The 21,588-nt window shown below is 47.7% G+C and overlaps 1 pseudogene; it reads left to right on the top strand.

Annotated features, from left to right (window-relative positions):
- LOC128945560 (uncharacterized) overlaps positions 1 to 21,588 on the top strand; it is a 1,627,138-nt pseudogene that overhangs the window by 1,045,766 nt on the left and 559,784 nt on the right.

Raw genomic sequence — 21,588 nt, 5'->3', positions numbered from 1 at the left:
CCCTCAGGGGCTGTAGGAACTGTGCCCTGGCCTTTGCCTTCAGCTTGGCCTTTTGCTGCTCCCTTCTTGCACTCAATTGCTGTGCCTTTGTGCCCAAGTGCTGCAGGGCCTTCTTGTGCCCCTCCTGCAGCCCCCTCAGTGCCTGTGGGTGCTTGTCTTGCTTTACAAGATGGGTGTCTGGTCGGGAAGGCAGAAAAAGCTTCTCTTGGAATGGAGAATGCAAACCGCCTCCCTCTTAATTTTTAGAATAGTGAAATGAAGGGGCTCTCAGGCAAAGATATGGGAATAGGAATACCAGTTCTTTACTAGTGTGTATAATAAAGCAAAGAAACACCAACAGCTGCAGCACTGACAGCAAACAGAGCCCGGACCCAGTCCCGGCCTTTGGGCTGCGGCGCTTTCCCCTTGGGTGCAGTTCTGGGCACGGCCGGCAGGGGTGCTGCTGGCTCCTGCGGGGCGGGGCAGCGCATCCCTCCCATGGGAACCTCTCTGAACGGAAATAGAGCAATCCCTTCATCTAACTCTTTCAGTTTTTTACCTTCTCTAGCCTTTCTCCCGTTTTTTGAGAAAGAATTTGGAGAGGGCTGCCTTTTAACTGAGCTCCTAGTGTTTCGATAAGGTGCTTCCTGTGGAGAGACAGAGTTTCCCTGAACATCCGGAGCTGTGGTTACCAAGAGGCCGTAACTCAGAGCAGGACGGGGTCAGGGGAGGATATCCCGCCGAGGCTCGATCAGAATGTAGGCAGGGTCTGCTGCCGGAATCGCCAGCGGGGGATCTTCCCGTGGAGCCCGAGGTGGAGCGTGGGTAGCCCCCACATGGCTGATGGCGGCTGATCCGGCAGCTCCCGGCAGAGCAAAGGCAGGTGGGAGAGCCCGGCAGCAACGGCGGTGCCCAGCGCAGGTGGCACGGGCAGGGCAGCCGGGGATGGGATGGCTGGGACCCCCCCTGGGTGCGGTGGGCGCGGTGACCTCGGAGCAGGCGGCAGGACAGAGCAACCCCCATCTTCCCCAGCATGGCCGGCAGAGCGGCCGCGGGCCAGGCAGTGGGAGCAGGGCACACAAATTGAGCGACAGCGCTGGGGCAGGTGGAGCTGCCCTGGGCAGTGAGGACGCACCTGGGATGGAAACCGGGGCAGGCGGAGCTGAGGCGGGCAGCGAGCCGGGACCCGGCGCCTGGGCCGTGAACGGAGGGGGCAAGACCTGCAGAGGATCCCACTCTCTTTATGATTTTTCCTCTTGTTCTCTTCTCTTTCATTTCCCTTTGTCTTTTCTTGTTTGGTCTCGGGTGTTTCTCAGAGTTCAAAGATTTTTACTTTCCTAAAATCTGCTGTCTATCATATGGCATATTGTCTTTCTTCTAGATTAAATGGGTTTTTTTACAAATAAATCCAGAACCTAACAAATCTAAACTTCTGCTTGGATACTTGAAATGGTCCATGAGCTAACTCACGACCTCCTAATGTTGTTTTTCTCATCAGCTTTTATTTATCCTTTGGAAAATTAAGCATCTTTCAGTTACTTGCTTTGCTACTCCAAAAATGCCAGTGCACCCATAGTTCCTTAAAAAATGATCGCATAAAGCTTGAGTACCCCAGTGCGTTTTCTGATGCATGTCTTCTAATATTTTCCTTGTAAGCACATTTTATTAAGTAATTGTATTCCATCAAGAAGTTTCCATTTCCCTGATTTATCTTGTTCACTTCCAGTCTTGTTTAATTCTTTTTTGTCGGCTTCCCTAAACTTTGGAATTTCCAGTTTTTCCTCATTTGGAGTTAATATTAACATACTCAGCTGCATTTTCCACTGCATCCTCAGTTTTGTGATCCAACATATTATTTCCTCTTCCTGCTGGGGTCTTTCCCTTTTGGGGTTCCTTGACATGTACTATAGCTATCTCTTTTGGTTAATATTAATGCCTCCAAAACCTCTAAAGTAAGTTCCTCATGTACTACTCCTTTTCTTCTTGAATTAAGTAATCTTTTTCCTTTCCAAATTTTTTCAAGGTATGTACTACTCTAAAAGCATACCTTGAATCAGTATATATAGTTCCTTTATTTTGTGTTAAATATTCTAGTGCTCTTTTTAAAGTATATAATTCACAAGTTTGAGCTTACTAGTTTAAGGTTAATTTCCCTTTTTCCACAGTTTGCGTGTTTTTCCCATCAACTACTACATATCCTATATTTTCTCCTTTAGCAAGGAGTTGTATCTGTTAGCTAACATAACTTCCAAAGGACTGGTTTTTTTTATTTTTTTGTCCTTTGTATCCACCTTACTGGTTTTCTGTCTCATTTTTCAAGATCCTATCTATTCATCTTCTGCCTCTGTTTTTCCCTTTCACTAACAACCTAAATACCACTTTTCTTTCAACTACACACACGAAAATAAAAAATCTTTTTCTCACAATACTTTTAATACAATACACCTCCCTCAAAGGAAATATAGTGAACCTGAAAATACACAATCTGCATTACCTATACTTTCATTCATCTGCATTCACTCACTTTTATTTCTCACTCACTTCTACACATTCTTTCCCACCCTCAGGACACAGAGTGGATCCCTGTTGACAGAGAATCGCGGTTCCCTGTGGCCCCCCTCACCTTGGGGTGGCCTCTGGGTCTCAGTATCTCTGGGCCTCCTGGGAGGGCCCTGACTCTGCTGCCTCCGGTGCCGTTCACCTGTGAGGCTGATTTGTGTGTCACTCACACTCTTTAGCCACGGCCCCCTCACACGCCCTGGGGACAATGGCCCGTTTGCAGGTCACCTGTACCTTATGCCACAGCCCCCACACACCCAGGAGAACAATGGCTTATTTGTGGGTCACACACTCCTCTTTCCACGGCCCCCCCTTCCCACTCGCCCGGGAAGCTGAGGCTGATTTTGTGTGTGACTCGCTCCCACACACAACAAGACAACAATAAGGTACCTTTTACTTTCACATCACCTATTACAATTTTAGGTGTTTCTGGCCAGTTCCGGTGCTCTTGGATATCCCTCAACCCAGCTGTGTTGTCCAACCCCAGATGCTCTTGGGTGCCGGAGTGTCGGGAGATAGGATGGTCGGGACGGCCAGAGTCGAGAGATTTCTGCAGCCAGGACATGGAACTTGCGGTTTATTGCAAAGGGCCTGGGTGCAGGGCCCTGCTTGGAGCTGCCAGGCACAGCTCGGAGCAGGCCCGAGAGAAGAGAGGGGTGGAGAGGGAGAGAGGGTAAGAGAGTAAGAGGAGAAGAGCGTAAGAGAGTAAGGTTCCCGTTACAATACAATGAATCTTCTTCTGTGTTGAATATTCTATTTCTCACTAACCAATCTAGTACAAGATAGAAATCCTAGAGCATTTACATACAGCCTATAAGAATCATTACATTACCATACTGTGTTAAATTTTAAACCCTAAAAACTCCTCTTTGGCCCCCTTCTGCCAAGTTAGTAGGGTCTGCTCTCACCCTTGGACCTGTCTGCAAGCAGAGGCAATTGTTTCATCAAAAGGGGATTACTTTCAGCTGGCCACACCATTTTTTTTCTAGTTGTTCAGGAACTAAGATAGTTCAAAGCTTGCTTTCATTTCAATCTCGCTTATAGTTTCTATATTGTCAAAATCTTTTGCCAGACAATCATAAGGCTTTCGTGTTTCATCTTCCCCAGCACTTGGGCATTTTTTTGTCCCTCAGTCCATCTGTGTGCTCCAATCCCAGATGCTCTTGAACATATCTTCAATCTGGCAGAATTTTGCTCAACCCTGAATACTCTTGGAATGTTAGTCCCTCAACCCAGCAGGTTTTAATTCTGGATGCTCTTGGCCACTCTTATCCCTCAATCCAGCAGGTTTTTAGGGTTCCCTTTTGTCCCATTTCCTAGTGGATTTGGCTCGGAAACTCCTCTGCTCCCTTCCTCCGAGGGGTCCAGCCCCTCTCTGAGACCCAGTCCCAGTTACCCCGGGGGATTCTCTCACTCCTCTTTTCACTCGCTGTGTCTCTTTACTGGCTGCTTCCCTCGAGGAAAGTTGGCAACGCAGCATGGGAGACTCCAGCACTCACTTGGCAGGTCTGGGACAACCAGCCCGCCTCTCATTCACACACATTCATCCCCCTGTACCTGCCCTCCTGAGAAATACTTACCAATCCCTTTTCCTTCCCGGGTTCTTAATGCACATTACTACTCTTAGGGGGCCAATTACCGCGGTTGTAGGGAGCCTTTTCCCTTCCCTTTGTTTTATTGTCTCCTTTTGTCCACCATAACCTGCGTCTGTCGGTCACCCCAGGGGAGACAGAGCGAGGCTGCCAACGGGGCAGGGCACGCCTTCCCCACTCTGACTCTCCTAAAGCACCGGCAGCGAGGTGTTAGTAACACCATCCTCTGCTACCAAATTGTGAAAAACGCCAATCACTTGCTTTTAAAATTTTAAAATTTTAACAGTAATAAAATGGTTATAAAAAGTAGTAATAATATTAGAGTAATAACAATTGCGACAAATCAAATTAGGACAATATGAGACAACAAATACAAAGAGTTACTGATGTCCGAGTACTTTTTTCTAGGCAGCAGGAGCCTGAAAAAGGACACCCATTAACGCTTAAAAACAATAGCCTGTTGCATATTCATACACTTCATACATGATGCAGAAATTCCATTCAAACACAGGATTCTGTCTGGTAATCGTCAATTTCTTCCTCTGAATCCTAACAGCGACTTCAAGGCAGGAAGAAGTTATTTCTTCTGACAAGAGAGCAATAAATTCTTTTTCCCTGAAAGATTTAGGTGTCCTGTGGCTGCTATCTCGCTGCAAGTCCTTTCTTTAAAAAAAGTCTCTTACCAAGCATAGTTTCTATTTTAACATTTTTTTAATAACCTAAAACTATATTTAACCCACTACTTAAGAGAATTAATACAGCATTACTTTCTAACACAAGACATATAATATTCATTTTAATATTTGTGAAAACCCAATCACAGAATACGCATTTTTTACAAGTATAATCCCACTTCCAATCTCTCCCAGTATGGTCCCAGCTGTCTCCAGCATGGTTCCAGTTGCTTCCTCAATCAACTCAGTGAGTCCCAGTATGATGCCATTTGCTCCCAGTTACTCTCAGTCAGGCCCAGTATGGGGGATGATGTGCAGGGAGTGCTCACTGTGACACTCAGTTCCTCCCAGTATTAGTCCAGTCCCTCCCAGTATGATCCAAATATGAGCCCAGTGTGCTCCCAGTCTCTGCCAGAATGTACCAGTTTTGCTCCACATGGTTCCAGTTGCTCTCTTTCACCCTCACTTTCCTTCTAGTCACTCCCAGTATATAACAGCGTACCCCGGTTCCCTCCACCATCTTTCCAGTTCCTTCCAGTATGATCCCATTTGCTCCCAAGCACTCCCAGTCAGCCTCAGTGTAGTGGCACTCACTGCCAGTATGATCCTAGCCATCCTCAGCACCATCCCAGTTCATCCCAGTATATCCCATTTACCCCTAACATGGTCTCAATTGCCCCCCCCCAGGCTCCTACTCACTCCCAGTGTGATCTCAGCATGATCCCAGTATGATGGCATCATGGAGTCAGTACAAACTCAGTACAATCCCAGTATGATGCCAATAGGATGTCAATAGAAAGCCAGTAAAGTCCCAGTCACTCCCAGTATGATCCCAGAATGATCCCAGTGTCCATCAGTGCGATCACAGTCTGCCCTGGCATGGCAATATGATCCCAGAATAATGTCAGTACAAACCCAGTACAGTCCCATCATGATCCCAGTATGATCCCAGTATGATGTCAGTACAAACCCAGTACAGTCCCAATCACTCCCAGTACGATCCCAGTCCAGCCCAGTCCCTGGCAGTGCTGCCACTGCTGGCATCCCCCAGCCCTGTGTGCGTTCCCCCCTGGCGGATGTGCCGAGAGGAGCCCCAAGGGCTGGCAGTGGCCAGGCAGGGTCCCCAGCAAGGCCCAGTTTGGATGTGCAGCCCCCAGTTTGCCCAGTTTGCCTCTCCTTTGGCCCGGGCCACGTTCCCCCCACCCGCAGCGGCTGGGAGCAGCCGAGAGCCCCGCGCTGCCCATCCCGACCTGTCCCGGCTCCATCCCCGCTCCTGCCGCGGCTGCGAGGGCTGCGGGAAGGGGACACCGAGGGTGTGGCTGCTGCTGGGGGAGGAGGAGGAGGCAGGGAAGGGCAGGGATGGGGGGGGAGGAGGAAGTGGGGTTAGGGAAGAGGAGCAGGGGGAGGGGGAACGGAAGAGCAGGAGTGGGATGAAGAGGGAGAGGAGAGACTGTTGTTATCTTATTGTTATTATATTGTTAAAGAGTCCATACCTTCTTGCTGGTTCTCTGCCACATAGCTATTCTCTGTTCTCTGTAGTGCAGTTCCTCATGGTTTCACAGGGGCTCCTCCTGGGCTCTCGACCCATCCCTTTTATCCCAGCTATCTTTACCAGCCACAGCTGCTGCCCAACTAAGGACTTTGCAGCTGTGACTCATTTAGAATAGCTAGGACCCACTTATCCAATATACATAGGACTCTCACTACATTCCAGTTGTTGTATTCTTATTGCTGTTATAACAATACATATATTCAGGCCCCCACAAGAGAAAAAGGCGGATCAAGGCTGAGCTGAGGGAACCACGCCATCGATCCCTGCCTGAATTCGCAGCGCCCACCTGAGGGATCATCATCCCCCAATTGCGCCGGTGAGCGGGGAGGGGGAGCTTGGCCCAGACATCCTGGGAGGGTTCCTGGGTTGGGTTTTTTGGGCGATGTTTGGAGAATGAAGAAGTCCAAGGCTGAGCGGAAAAGGCCCCTTGGGGGGACATCGGGGGGTGGCGTTGGCGGCTGCCGGCAGAGGCAGCCTGGAGGAGCAGAGCCCTGTGTCCCCCAGGAGCCCAAAGTGGGGAGCCCAGAGAGGGGGCAGCGCCGCCATTGGCGGGAGCCTCAAGAGCCTGGAGAGGGGCAGGGGGGACTCCTTGGAGCCGCTGCAGCCCAGAGCCGAGAATGAGGGGAGAAGGGAGCCCGGGAGCCCAAAAATCCCTGGCATCCCGAAATGGGGAGAGCGAAGCGGGGGGAGCTTTTGGCATTGCTGGGACTGCCAGCAGCCTGGGCAGGGTGGGCACCGAGGAGTAGGGAGATCCCCAATCCAAGCGTGACCCCAGCAACTGGGACAGGGGGGAACCCCCGAACAGCAGAGGGGAGGAACCAGGGACGGGGAACTCCTGGGAGGCTTTTTCAGGGCTGAATCTTGGTGTTTGGGAGGTGATCTTGGTGTTTGGGAGATGGATCTTGAGCCCAGATGGCTGGTGATTTGTAGAGATGGACTCAGGCAGAGGGACCTTCAAAGTCAATGTGTGTTGGGGAAGATGAAACAGGAAAGCCTTATAAATATGATTGTCTGGAAAAGATTTTGAGAATATAGAAAGTATAAGGAAGATTGAAATGAAAGAGATCCCTCAATTCGTGAACAACTGGAAAACAATGGTGTGGCCAGCTGAAGGTAATCCCCTTTTAATGAAACAATTCCCTCTGCTTGCAGACAGGTCCAAGGGTCAGGGCAGACCCTCCTAACTTGGCAGAAGGGGTCCAAAGAGGAGTTTTTAGGGTTTAAAATTTAACACAGTATGGTAATGTAATGATTCTTATAGGCTGTATGTAAATGCTCTAGGATTTCTATCTTGTACCAGATTGGTTAGTGAGAAATAGAATATTCAACACAGAAGAAGATTTATTGTATTGTAATGGGACCCTTACTCTCTTACGCTCTTCCCCTCTTACTCTCTTACCCTCTCTCCCTCTCTACCCCTCTCTTCTCTCAGGCCTGCTCCGAGCTGTGCCTGGCAGCTCCAAGCAGGGCCCTGCACCCAGGCCCTTTGCAATAAACCGCAAGTTCCATGTCCTGGCTGCAGAGCTCTCTCGTCTCCGTCCGTCGTGACCGTCCTACCCCCCAATGCTCCTGCAAACGTTCTCATCCCTTGTTTTCCCCGAACCAGGATTTCCCATTGCCAACCCCTGGGAGGCTGCAAGGAAGAGGAAGATGCCCCGGGACACTGAGGCAGGTGAGGAGGAAGTCAGTGCCCCTTTTTCCTCTGTGCTGCTCCATCTCCCAGCCCAGCATGGCCCCTGGCTGCAGCTCAGCCCTGGGGGGATCTCCTTGGCCTTGCCTGTGGCACGGAGGCAAATCCCATCCTGTCCTTGTCCTTCCTCCCCCAGAGCAGGAGCTGAGCATGGAGAGCAGGGAGGACAAATGCCCGCGGCAGAACCTGGTGGAAGAGGCCGTTTTGAGCGGCTCCACGGCGCAGGAAGCCCACGGGGAGGAAAAGCCCCGGAGATACCGCACAAAGAGGGGCTGCAAACGCAGCCGGCGGGGATCTGAAGGGGAAAGAGGCAGCCTGGGCCGGGAAGGCGGCCGGAGACGGAGCCAGAGCTGGGAGCTGGTGCTCCATGAGCAACTCCATGATGGGGAGAAGCCCCACATGTGCGTGGAGTGTGGGAAGAGCTTCAGGTGGAACTCCAACCTGCTTGTGCACCAGAGGATCCACACTGGGGAACGGCCCTAGGAGTGTGGGGAGTGTGGGAAGAGCTTCAACCGGAGCTACCACTTGATCATACATCAGAGGACCCACACTGGAGAGAAGCCGTACGAGTGTGGGGAGTGTGGGAAGAGCTTCAGAGAGAGCTCCAACTTGATCACGCACCAGAGGACCCACACTGGGGAGAGGCCCTACGAGTGTGGGGAGTGTGGGAACAGCTTCAGGTTGAGCTCCGGCCTGATTGTGCACCAGAGGATCCACACTGGGGAGAAGCCCTACGAGTGTGGGGAGTGTGGGAACAGCTTCAGCCAGAGCTCCCACCTGATCACGCACCAGAGGACCCACACTGGAGAAAGGCTGTACAAGTGTTCCGAGTGTGAGATGTGCTTCGGAGAGAACTCCAGCCTGATGAAGCACCAGATGACCCCCACTTGGGAGAGACCCTATGAGTGTTCCAAGTGTGGGAAGAGGTTTAAGACCAGCTCCCGTCTCCTCCGGCACTATCTGAGTCACACAGAGGAGAGGCCCTTCCAATGCCCCGACTGCGGAAAGGGATTCAAAGAGAACTCCAAACTCGTCACCCACCGGCGCACCCACACTGGGGAGAGGCCCTACGAGTGTTCCAAGTGCGGGAAGAGGTTTAAGACCAGCACCCATCTCCTCCAGCACTATCGGATTCACAGAGAGGAGAGGCCCTTCCAATGCCCTGACTGCGGGAAGGGATTCAAGAACAACTCCCACCTCGTCACCCATCGGCACATCCACACTGGGGAGAGGCCCTACGAGTGTCCCCAGTGTGGGAAGAGCTTCTCCAGCAGCTCTGACTTGACCAAACACCAGCGGAGGCACCACTAAGGGAAGCCCTGTGAGTGCCCCGAGTGCGGGCAGAGCTTCGTGCGCTGCTCCAGCTCCATCCCCCACTGGAGGAGGCACTTTGGGCACAGCCCTGGTCACTCACATTCCCTGTGATCCATGTTGGGAACACACCTGGCTGCTTCTCCTTTTGGTTTGGCCTTAATTTTCCTCTACCTCACCTTCATCCTTTAAAAACACCCAAAACTGGGTTAAATGAAGGAAATTGATCAAATGTATCTGACGTTCCATAATTTCTCAGTTGTTTTAGATGGTATTTAGAATTTGGGGACACGTTGTGTGTGGAGTTCTGCTGTTCCTAAGAGGCAGGAATTTGATCTCACCCTTCTTGTGTTGCTAAGAACTCCTCCCCTGACCCAAACCCCAACTCCACCCTTGGGATACCCTATAAAAACTCCACGGCCCTGCCTTTGCCTTGTCTTTGGGGGGTAAGGAATGGATTCCCAAAGGATCAGCCCTTTTCCCACTTGATTCCCAAAATTTCAGCTTTTCCCACTGGATTCCCAGAGGATAAATCTTCTCCCACTGGATTCCCAAAGAATCAGCCCTTTCCCAGTGGATTCTTAAAATTTCAGCTTTTCCCACTGGATTCCCAAAGAATCAACCTTTTTTCCAGTGTATTTCCAGACGATAAATATTTTCCCACTGTATTCCCAGAGGATCAGTCGTTTTCTCACTGGATTCCAAAGGATCAGCCTCATTCTTTACTGGATTCCTAGAGGATCAAGCTTTTCCCACTGGATTCCCAATGGATCAACCTTTTTTTCCAATGGATTCCCAGATGATCAACCGTTTCCCACTGGATTCCTAGAGGATAAATCTTTTCCCACTGGATTCCAAGAGGATCAACCTTTTTCATGGATTCCCAGAGTATTCTGACTCTGTGTGGTGATTTGACGGGAAATAGGTTTTCTAGGATGTTGTGGTCAAACCAATGGGTGCTCAGATTTTAATATTGGCACCTGGGTTGGCCCCTGGGACATTAGATCCCCCTCTGAGAACACAAGGGTTTAAAGCAGAGCTCTCCCCTGGGCGGCTTTCTTTGGATTTCCGGTGGGAAAAGGGTTTGGATCTCTCAGTGGCAGGGGGAGGGGAAGCCACGTGGCCGTGAGGTGGCCGGGCCTGGGACAGAGATGGGAGGTAGGCGCAGCCCAACGGTGGAAGAATGGAAGAAGTACTGAGAGGTATGTCCTGCCCGCCCCCCCCCCCCCCCCCCCCCCCCCCCCCCCGCCCCGAGAGACGAAGAGAGAGAGAGAGAGAGAGAGCTGTTGTAGAGCCGTGCCAGGGACTGTTATCTTGAAATTTGATATCACGTGTTGCCAGCACAGCCTGCCCGAGTGTCTGGCTGCTTGCAGGAGCTTTTAACCCCTTTGTGGACAATGAAAACATTGCAGAGCATTGACCTTTCTTGGAGGAGAGATGGAGTGGAAGATGAAGAGGGAACTGAGCAAGTGTTGAAGGTCTGAGCAAGGGAGACATATGAAAAGAATAGAGAAGAACTCGGGTGGAAGAGATGATGGAGTGGCTGCTTTGCTAGACTCTTTTTGTATAGCCGTGGACAGAACCATGTTTCCTTGTGATATAGAGACTGTATCCAGGGGGGACAATGCCCTGGAACCAAGAGGGTTCAGTGTTGGTGGCCCTCGGCCCCAGGGGGAATAATTTGGGAGGGGCAGGTGTCCCGAAGGAGAGACTGTGCCCTTTTTGGAATGGGAAAAGGCATCCTTAAAAGATGACCCTGGAAGCAGCTCTGGTCCGTCTTCAGTGGTGAGAGCACTGGACATGAAAGGAAGAGGTCACCATGGCACAAGAAGGACTCCTCTCCTCTTGATGAGCTGAAGATTGATTGTTTGAAGGGTGGTGCCGGACTGAGAGTTGGTGATTTGGGGAATGTATTGTATTGTATTGGAGAGTTGGTGGGGAGGAGGGGGAGATGTATTTGTGAAATTTTCATTTTCCTTGTGTGTTTCTTTTTTTTTTTCCCTTGTAGTTTAGTTGTTAAATTCTTCTTTATTTCTAAGTGGGAGCCTGCTTTGCTTATTCCTGGTCACATCTCACAGTAGAAACCAGGGAGAGGGTATTTTCATGGGGGCACTGGCATTATGCCAGTGTCAAACCATGACACTCTGTCACTGTTGTTTTTGTTTGTGCTACTGCATTTGTATTTTTAATTTTTCCTAATAAAGAACTGTTATTTCTACTCCCACATCTTTGCCTGAGAGCTCCTCAATTTCAAAATTATTATTTTTATAGTTGTTTATTGTTATTATTATTACTGCTACTAATAATCATCATCATCATCAAAGGGAGGGGGTTTACATTTTCCATTTCAGTGGAGGCTCCTGAAATGGGGAGACACCGCCAAGGATGGGCCATGTAAAATAGTTCCTAAAATATGTAAATTACTTTATGGATATGTGTGAGGGTCTATGAATATGCAACAGGCTGATGTAATTAAAACCAGATTAATTAAGGAGTGTCCCCAAAAATAACTGGGGGCCTTGGTGGCCATAACAACCTTTGCCCAATGGTCCTTGTCTCCCATTACATCAGCCTGTTGCATATTCCTAGACTTTTTGCATATCCATAAAGTACTTTACATATTCTAGGAATAAAATTGGCTTCATCCTGTTTGGGGGTCCCACCTCCCTCCCAGGTCAATTTGGGGTGTCCCATCCACCTCCCAGCTCAGTTTTGGGATCCCATTCCCCTCCCACCTCAATTTGGGGGTCCCATCTCCCTCCCAGCTCAATTTTGGTCTCCCACCCGCCTCTTTTCCCCACTCTCCCCTTTCCGATCGTTCCCCCAATCCCCTCCCCATTGTTTGGTTTTAGGGGCTTCAGGCCCCTCCTTTTCCGATTTGGGGTCCCGACCCCGTTTTGGATTAATTTGGGGTCCCCAGCCCATCCCCAGGGTCACCTTCCCCCCTCCCCAAATTCTGCTCCTCGCAACTGATGAATCGTCAGCGAGACACGCTCTGATTGGCTGGAAATTACCCCGCCCGGTCTCTGAGTATTTACCGCAGTGAGAGGCCTTGGTCTGTGCCCAGCAACTGATGAGTCAGAGTCAGGCCGGGCGCTGATTGGCTGAAAATCGCTGAGCGGGGCCAGTGCTCTGAGTTTGTGCCCAGCAAGTGGATCGTCATCAGTGCCGCGCGTTGTGATTGGTCTGGATCTGTTTTGGGGTAAAGACGGGAGGAACTGGGCTTTATTTGGGTTTATTTGGGGTTACTTATGGACTATTTAGGGTTTATCTTGGTGTTTACTTGGTTTATTCCTCTGTATTTGGGGTTATTTGGAATTATTTGGGTGTATTTAGAAGTATTTGTGTTTGTTTGGGATTATTTGGGTTTATGTGGGTTTATTTGGAATCATTTGGTGTTCTTGGGGTTTATGTTGGTGTATATGGGATTTTTTTAGGTGTACTTGAAATGATTTGGGGATTTTTGGGTTTAGGTTGCCTTTTTTGGTTTTTTTTAGGATTATCTTGATTTGTTTCGGGTTTTTTGGGGTTCTTTGGGGTTTATTTCGAGTATTTTGGGGTTATTTGGGTTATTTGGGGTCACGTGGGTTAAAAAAATCTGGGAATGTGTCTGCTGCAAAAAACGGGAATTTTTCCTTAAAAATCCAAGAGTTTTTCCCCAAAAAATGGGGTGTGTTCCCTAAAAAATGCTGGGCATTTCCCAGCCAATAGCGACGTGCCCCGCTCCAAACAATCCAATCACCACGCTTCATCTCCCAAATTAATGAATCACAGCACACCCCGCCCCAAACCAACCAATCACTGCACACCTCCCCTCAGCTACTCCCACCTCTCTTGAGCTGAACCAACCAATCACTGGCTGTCTCCCCTGTGCAACTCCCACCTTCTTTGCCTCTATCACACCAATCACCACACGCCTCCCCTCGGCAAAGCCTGCCTCCCCCGCCCATCTTCTGTCAATCACCGCGCCCTCTACGAAAGCAACCAATCACCGGCCAACTCCCCTCAGCAACTCCCGCCCTGCCCATGCCGCTCCAGCCAATCAGAGCCGAGCTGGAAGCAGCACCCACTCACCCCGGGGCCGGGCATGGAGCGGGCGCCCCCTCCCCCCCCCGCCGCTGGGACCCCCTCAGGGACCCCCGGGAGCCGCCCCGGGCTCGGGCGGGTCCTGCGGGAGGCGCTGGAGAGAGCGGGGGAGGCGCTCGGAGAGGACGGGGGGCTCCGGGAGCTGCTGAGGAGGCGCAGGGACAGGTGAGGGGTCCTGGAGGGGTCGTGAGGGGAATTTGGGGAGGGGTCTTGAGGAGGTTTGGGGGGGGATTTGGAGAGGGTGTGGGGGGAACTTGAGGGGGTTTTAGCGGGGTCTGAGGGTGCTGGGGGTGCTTTGGGGGGCAATTTGGGGAGGGGTCCTCGGGGGGTGTCACGATCCATTGTCACGGAGGGTTTTGTGATGGTTCCTGGATTTGATCTCAGGGTGCAGAAAGAACCGACACAGTACAGTGGGGTTTGCAATGATAATCGAAACAAATGCACCTTTATTGAGTGACCACAGCAAAATGCGATAGAGGGATTAAGGGAGAGAAAAAGATAGCGGAAGAGACAGAGACAAAAGAGAGAGAGAGAGAGAGAAAGAGGGGGATAGAGCTACCAAACGTAGAGACAAAGTCCTTTGGTCCAGTCCAGTTGAGGATCCACCTGTTACGTCGGAGAGATCTCGAGGTCTCTCATTAACTCAGACGTTTTTATTATGATAACTCTATTGGAAATTGCGAGGGGGCGATACAGATACAAAAAGGAATAGATGTAACAGGTAGTCCATGCTCTCAGCAGTAAACGAGAGCCATTGTCTTCTTGGTCCAGCGGTCACAACCTGCAGGCAAACATCTCGCTTTGGTCAGCTTGCCTCCCCCACACACCTGCCCCGGGCTGGGGGTTTCAGTCCCAGTCCTTGGAAGGAGCAGAGGGGCCTTTTCACATGAGGGTTCCATGTCTCAGTCCTTGATGGAGAGGCTCCTCACATCTCAGTCTGTCTGTCACGGTGGTTGTAAAACAGGTGAGGGTCTTCTCTGGGAGACCACCTGAAACTCAGGAGAAGTCCAGCCAGGCCAAGAGGTGGGACAGCTTCCAAGGCTGTTGTTGCAAAAAGGGCACGGTGCTCCCTTCTTCTTCTCGTTGGGCTCAGTGTAGCACACAGCAAACACCACCTGTGAAAACAATGGCTTAGCACTGTGCTCTCATGTCTCGGGGCCATTGGCTTGTGTAACTTTCTCCTACAAAGCCAAAGATTTTCAGAGCGGGGGGGGTCTTCTCTTTATCGGTCCCCAAATGAAGATCATGAGGCAGATGAGGGATAATTCGGATGGACTCTCGCAAGGACCAATTTCAAGTCTTTATTGTTTCTTTTGACTATAGTCCATTCACTTGCTTCAGCTGAAAGGTGTACTTGTGAAAAATGCCAGTCGCTTGGTTTTTGAATTTTAAAAGTTTAATAGTAATGAAATGGTTATAAAAATAGTAATATAATTAGAGTAATAAAAATTTGAATAACTGAGATTTAGGACGATACAAGGTAATAAGAACAAAGAGTTACTGATGCTCCAGGTACCTTTTTCTGGGCTAAATAAGCCCAAACACGGACACACATGTAAAGTGGTTAACCCTTAAAAGCAATAGCCAATTGCATATTCATACATCTCATGCATGATGCATAAATTCTATTCAAACAAAGGATTCTGTCTGGCCAGTGTCAACTTCTTCCTTTGAATGCTAATGGAGTCTTTAGAGCTGAGCAAGGGGGAAAAAAGTTAGTTTTTTCTGATAATGGAGCAATAAATTCTTTTTTCTGAAAGATTTATCTGTCCTGTGGCTGCTTTCTGGTGTGAATACCTCATTCCTTTCTTTAAAAAATATCCTGCTGTTGAAGATTGGAATGCAAGATGTTTTCAATTACCATCTGTATGGCAAATTACCTTTGTCAAGTGGGCAGTTTGTCTTATCTCTCTCTTTGAGTGACCACATTCACACCTCCCTTGAGAGGGGACATCTGCTGATAACAAACTACTGAGTGTCACTGCGTGACTGATAAGAACTCTAAATCCCATTGTGAGATGCTCCACCTAGAGGGAAGAGCCAAGCATTCCTACCCAGATATAATCCAGGAGTTTTTGAGACACTAGCATGCCTTTCTCGGCTGGATTCCCCAGAAGAACAGCAGCTGCCTCTTCTTCCACTGAATCTTCAGAGGAAGAATACATCCTTCTCCGCAGGACCCCCTTGCTCCAACAGAACCACACCTGACCCTCCAGGAGGACTGCAGCCACATTTCCAATTGCACTGCCACCAACACCCTGACCCACAGGGTGTCAGGTTGGCTTCTGACTGTGTCAGTGTTGTTCTAGTGTACTGTGCCACGCACAACGAGGAGATCCATTCTGCCACCGGCACGACTGTATATAATCACGAACGGAACGGGACATCCAGACCAGTGACATGAGCTTTTTATTCAACACATCAGTCTCAGCACATTGTTAGACAATGGAGACAGGATGTTAACAGCTCGCTGATCCACAGGAAATGCCAAGGAGGTGTGGCATTACAGCATAGCATAAAACCATCTCAGCCTAGATTTCAGCCAATCACACCTAGAGCAACACATATTGACAAGAATTCTATCCAATCATATGAACCACACGTAATGGTAGGTAAAACAAAGACTTGTTCATCCGAGACAAAGAACAGAGATCTATTCACACTAACCTTCTAAAGATATACATTAAATAACCTTCTTGCAATCCATAAGCCAGTTCTACAGAGGTCTATTGTTATTTGTCACGTATGCTCTACTGCTTAGAGAACTTTTTGCTGTATTTGCAATGCTAACAAAGCTTCTGTCTGAGGCCTACTCTTTTTAACCATTTCCTTAAAACCCTCTAACTTTATGAATTCCAGCAATTCCCGCTCTCTGTTGACTCAGAAACTTTCATTTTCTTGTCACCTACTACTTGCGTTTCATAGCCCTATTGTAAAATTTCTGCTTATTATCTGCTGGAGACCTATTCGCACTGAACCTAAGCACTGGTATATTACAGCACAACAACTGAACGCTGTGGAGGCCCAGTCCTTGAAAGAGATACGAATCACGTTTGACAATAGTCACAAGTCATTGTTCAAAAAACTCTAGTCGATTCCAGGGTCTTAATTCAAAACCTTCATCCATGTCTATACCTTCGTCTACTCCCTTTGTGAGATTTCGAACGCTCTCTGTGCTTCTAATTCCTAATTCTCCTGCTTGTATGACAAAAACTTCTCGGACCGTTTTGTTCATCATTCGCCGTATACAACAACGTATACACTGATAGTGATACACGGGTATCACTATCAGTATCAATACCAGAACACCTAATACATAAAGACGTATCTTGCAAAGTTGCCTTAGCCAAGGTGCAAAGCTCCATTTTTGAAACAAATCATCCAGCCAGGAACCTCCATCTTCTTTAATTTGAGCTGTCAGATCCTTTAATTTTTGTATGCTTTTGTGAATGGATTCAGAATGATCAGACAAATTCATACAACACAGTCCTTCAAATTGCTCACAACCATGCCCTTGTGCCAGTAAAAGAAAATCAATGGCTGCTCTGTTTTGAAGAGTAGCATGTCTAACACTATCAACATTGGTTTACATATCACTGATTGCAGAGGATGTGGCATTAGCTTGTTTGCTCAGCCAGCATCCAACTCGATCTAATTGTTTCAATGGCACTGCTGAAGCCAAATGGGGTAAAAATATACCTGCTGAAACCCTTCTGGCAGCATTCCAAGGCATAAAATCACTCTGACAGTTCTCCCCATAATGAGGGACAGCTCTCGTTCTCCTTTGTTTCTTTTTCATCACTGCTTTGGCAGTGGGGGCAATTATGGTGAGCATACCAATGCTACAAGGGCCACCTTCAAGGTGAGCTGGAATGCCTTGCCAAGCTCTGTCTCCGCAAATGAACCAATACCCTTTTGGCAATTGCCATGGCTATTGATCAGTCTCAGGAAGCACATCCCAACTGTTTGAAACATTACACCAAAACCTCAAATTCTTATATGCAAAATAATGAGGGGTAACATTGAACTTTGGGGGTTCACCTTTTCACCAGGCACAAGTCATGAAAGTAAAACAAAAATCCATGGTCAAAGAACCAAGGATTTCTAATTCTTGAGGTTCAGATGCTGCCCTGAGAGGTTTTTTGGACCAAATGTTCCAATTCAATGGTGGATTGTTTCCATTGTCAATTCCACCTGGCCTACCATTGGATTGTTTTTTGACCAAAGGTAACTCTTTCACTGGCACACCAACCAGACAGGTTGAAAAAGGCTTTTCTGGTTCCAAGTTAGACAAACATATAGTATCCGAGCCAGCAGCCTTGGCTAAGGTCACCCAAACATTTGTTTTCGGTTGTTGCACAGGCAAATCTGCATGACAAAAAACAATTAAAATCCACCAATACAAACATACAACTTGAATTTTCTCCATCTTTTTCATGAGCTAAGTTTTGGCAGAATTCTTTCTCCACAAAAACAATAACCTAAATTTTTGCCAAAAATTAGCTCTGTTAAACAAACATTCAACATACAATTGGCATACTCATAATTAACATTAACACAAAATCAGAGTTCGTAGGTTCCACCGATGCACAAAGAACATCAGGCACAAGGAGCGTCAGGCGAGACCCGGGATCCTTCAATTTGGCTCACGTCTGCGTACTTGCTTCCTCAGTTCTGGGCTCGTCAACAGGTTCTGAGGTGTGATATGGTTTGACGCTTTTGGCAGGGACCCACTTAATTCCAGCACCTGTGGAGACATTAGCATACCCTGTGCCCCATGTTATTAATCAAAACGGACCTTCCATCTGTCCAGATTCAGGGTTTCTAATTAGAACAGGAGGATTTTCTTTCAGTTTTGCCTGTGTGTTATTTGAAAAGTGTCTAAAGATTGGTGGATCAGGTTCTGTACTTGAACTGTTTAGAAAATTAAAAACATACAGAGCCTTGTTCAGTCTCATCTGTGGAGTGATCTCCATTCCCCCTCTCTGTTGATCTAAAATGCATTTTAGGGTTTGATGTGCCCTTTCAATAATTGCTTGGCTTGTGGGAGAGTGGGGAATACCAAAGATGTGCCGAACACCCCATTCATTTAAAAATGTGGCCAATTTTTGAGATATGTATATGCGGGACTGTTGTCAGTTTTTACTTCTTGGGATACACTCAATGAAGCAAAAGCTTGCAGGAAATGATGACAGGCATGATTGCTGGTTTCACCTGTGTGAAGGGAAGCAAAAATTGCACCAGAGAACGTGTCCACGGAAACATGAATATTTTAAAATTTACCAAAGGAAGGGTATTTAGTGATGTCTGTTTGCCACAACTGCAGGCTTTGCAAGCCTCGGGGGTTGACTGCTCCTGTAGAAGCAGGAGGTTGCACAAGCTGACAGTCAGGGCAAGTATTGATGATAGCTTTAGCTTGACTTTTAGAGATTTGAAACATTCGCATGAGTGCTTGTGCATTTTGGTGAAAGAAAGCATGACTCAATTTTGCTTGTTCAAAAATGTTTGGCAAAGTGTTAGAAATAACCATTGTCAGTTTGTCTGCTCTCGCATTTCCTTCCACTAAAAATCCAAGAAGCGAAGAGTGAACCCTAATGTGAGAAACAAAATATGGATTAGTTCTATATTGCAAAGTTGTAAAAAGACATGAAAGCCAACGATGTAAAATTTCATTGCTAACATCCTTTAAAATTGAACCTTCTATTCTCTTAACTACATTAGCAACATAAGCAGAATCTGTGATTAAATTAAAAGGTTGAAGGAAAAGCTGAAAAACTTGAACCACCATCAGAATCCAGTGATGAGGTTGTCTTCTTTGAAGAGTTGATGTCTCAACCTTGAATCTTAAATGTCAAGTCCAGAATTTTGGATTTCAGTCTCAACACTATTACAGGTTTGCTGCATCTCTGTCTGAGTTGAAGCTGTGATGAACAAATAATTCATGTAGTGTAGAATCTTGAATCCTGAAAATTTCTGTGAACTGAGGACAAAACTTGTACAACAAGACATTAACAGATCGTATATATCATGACAATCATAACTTATGACAGGTAGAAAGTCATTTTGGTTGGAATCTTTACACATGACAATCTTTTTTTTTTACATGACCAGGTTTACAACAGACAAAGCAGTGAGGCCTTTTGTCAGAGTCTAACTACCAGTGCTATCCAGGCATTCTGCCAATGTCCAAATTCTTGGCAGGGACATTGTACTCTTGTCCGGGAACTCTGCCAATTCCGGGAGCTCTGCCAGCTCCGGGAACCCTTCCAGGTCCGGGAATTTGGCCAGGTCCGGGAACCTGGCCAAGCCCGGGAGCCTGGCCAAGCCCGGGAATCCTGCCAATATGAACATGAGGACACACCTCCAAATTCATGGCAGAAACCTCCAAACAACAACACGCCCCCCTTGGAGCCTGGCCGTGAAAGACAGGGGTGGGCTCCATCAGACAACACGCCTCCTCCGAAGCCCTGCCCAAAGGGGCCAGGACAGAGGCGTGTTCCTCTGATTCAGGAACGCATCCAACATTGGCCTTCAACCTTGAATTTGTTACATTAAAAGTATTACTGCATGTTTCACAGTGTCTCCCTGCCAAGGAAAACTCAGCTGGAGGGCTGCCAACATCAAACCAAGGATTTAAACTTACATCTCTTTGCTCTAAAATACAAGGAAGGAAATAATGGGATTTTAAAAATTCAACCTGTGTTTTTCCAGAGGACTTTTGAAACTGTTCTGCCTTTTCATCCACCTCTTTTCTCCCTCTAACTTGAATCAATTCCTGGCTATCACTTCCAATCCTTCCATGGGACTCCATCCTTTTGCTCAAAGCTAACTTTTCTTTCTCTGAATTCATAGATTGACAAACAGCGGAAAATCCAGGTCTTTGCTTTACCAAAAAAGAACTCCCCAAGTCCCCATGCACCCGACACGTTTGAATTGAACCCGGAGCCACAATTTCCCGAGTGGGAGCGACCCCTGCAGGTCCTCCAGCCCCCCCCCCCCAGAGGGAGCAGAGTCTAAATCAGTTTTCACTGTCCCTGCATGAACAATTCTAGAAAGCACAGTCTCTTTATCACAGAACCTCTTTTCATTTCCCTTTTCTACACATTTTACCCCCTCCCCCATACAAGTTTCACATATTTTCACATTCACAGAACACTGCGAAAAGTCCGAACAGTTTTCATTTTTTCCCAGAGGGAGAGACGAAAGACTTTTTTTGGCTGCAGGGACATTATGAAGCCTGAGAGAACCAGAAGACGCAACACTGTTCCCAGAGTCTGAAGACACATTTGATACATTCTCCGATACACACACAGACTCCGTTTTACTTGGATTTAAAGAGTCAGAACCAGCAACTTTGCTTTGTGAATCAGAGTTGACCTTATTAGTATCAGTTTGTTTAAAATACTCCATCAAAGCCCTAGAAGTGCTTTCAGGCTTTCATCTTTTTTGAGAGAGACCAAATTATAGATTCTCCAGTTTATCTGATACCAAAAATGAAAAGTAAAAGCAGACTGTAAATTTAAATCTTGAGTATTCGCTTTAACCCAGATGACTAAATTTTTAAGCTCGGTTTTTGAAATCTCAGAACAACCTTTCTCTTGTAACATTGTCTCTAATTGGTGAAATGCATCCCACTCTATTTTTGATGTTTGTTCCCATTTTTGTTACCCAAGCACCCCCTCGAGAAAACTTACTTACAAACACGTCGGCTACGGCGAGAGGGATGATAATGTCCTCCTGATTAACTTGGGTTTCCAGCGGCCCGGATTTCCACAATTTTCTTTTTTTCCCCTAAACTACGGTCCTTACACGGGGCACCACTTGCCACGCACAACGAGGAGATCCATTCTGCCACCGGCAAGACTATATACAATCACGAACGGAATGGGACATCCGGACCAGTGACATGAGCTTTTTATTCAACACATCAGTCTCAGCACATTGTTAGACAATGGAGACAGGATGTTAACAGCTCGCTGATCCACAGGAAATGCCAAAGAGGTGTGGCATTACAGCATAGCATAAAACCATCTCAGCCTAGATTTCAACCAATCACACCTAGAGCAACACATATTGACAAGAAATCTATCCAATCATATGAACCACACGTAATGGTAGGTAAGACAAAGACTTGTTCATCCGAGA

Source organism: Melozone crissalis, unplaced genomic scaffold, assembly GCF_028551555.1.
Source record: "Melozone crissalis strain CALT ecotype California unplaced genomic scaffold, PUWL_Pcris_2 ptg000066l_1, whole genome shotgun sequence".
Classification (NCBI taxonomy): Eukaryota; Metazoa; Chordata; class Aves; order Passeriformes; family Passerellidae; genus Melozone; species Melozone crissalis.
This window is presented reverse-complemented; position numbering and strand designations above follow the sequence as displayed.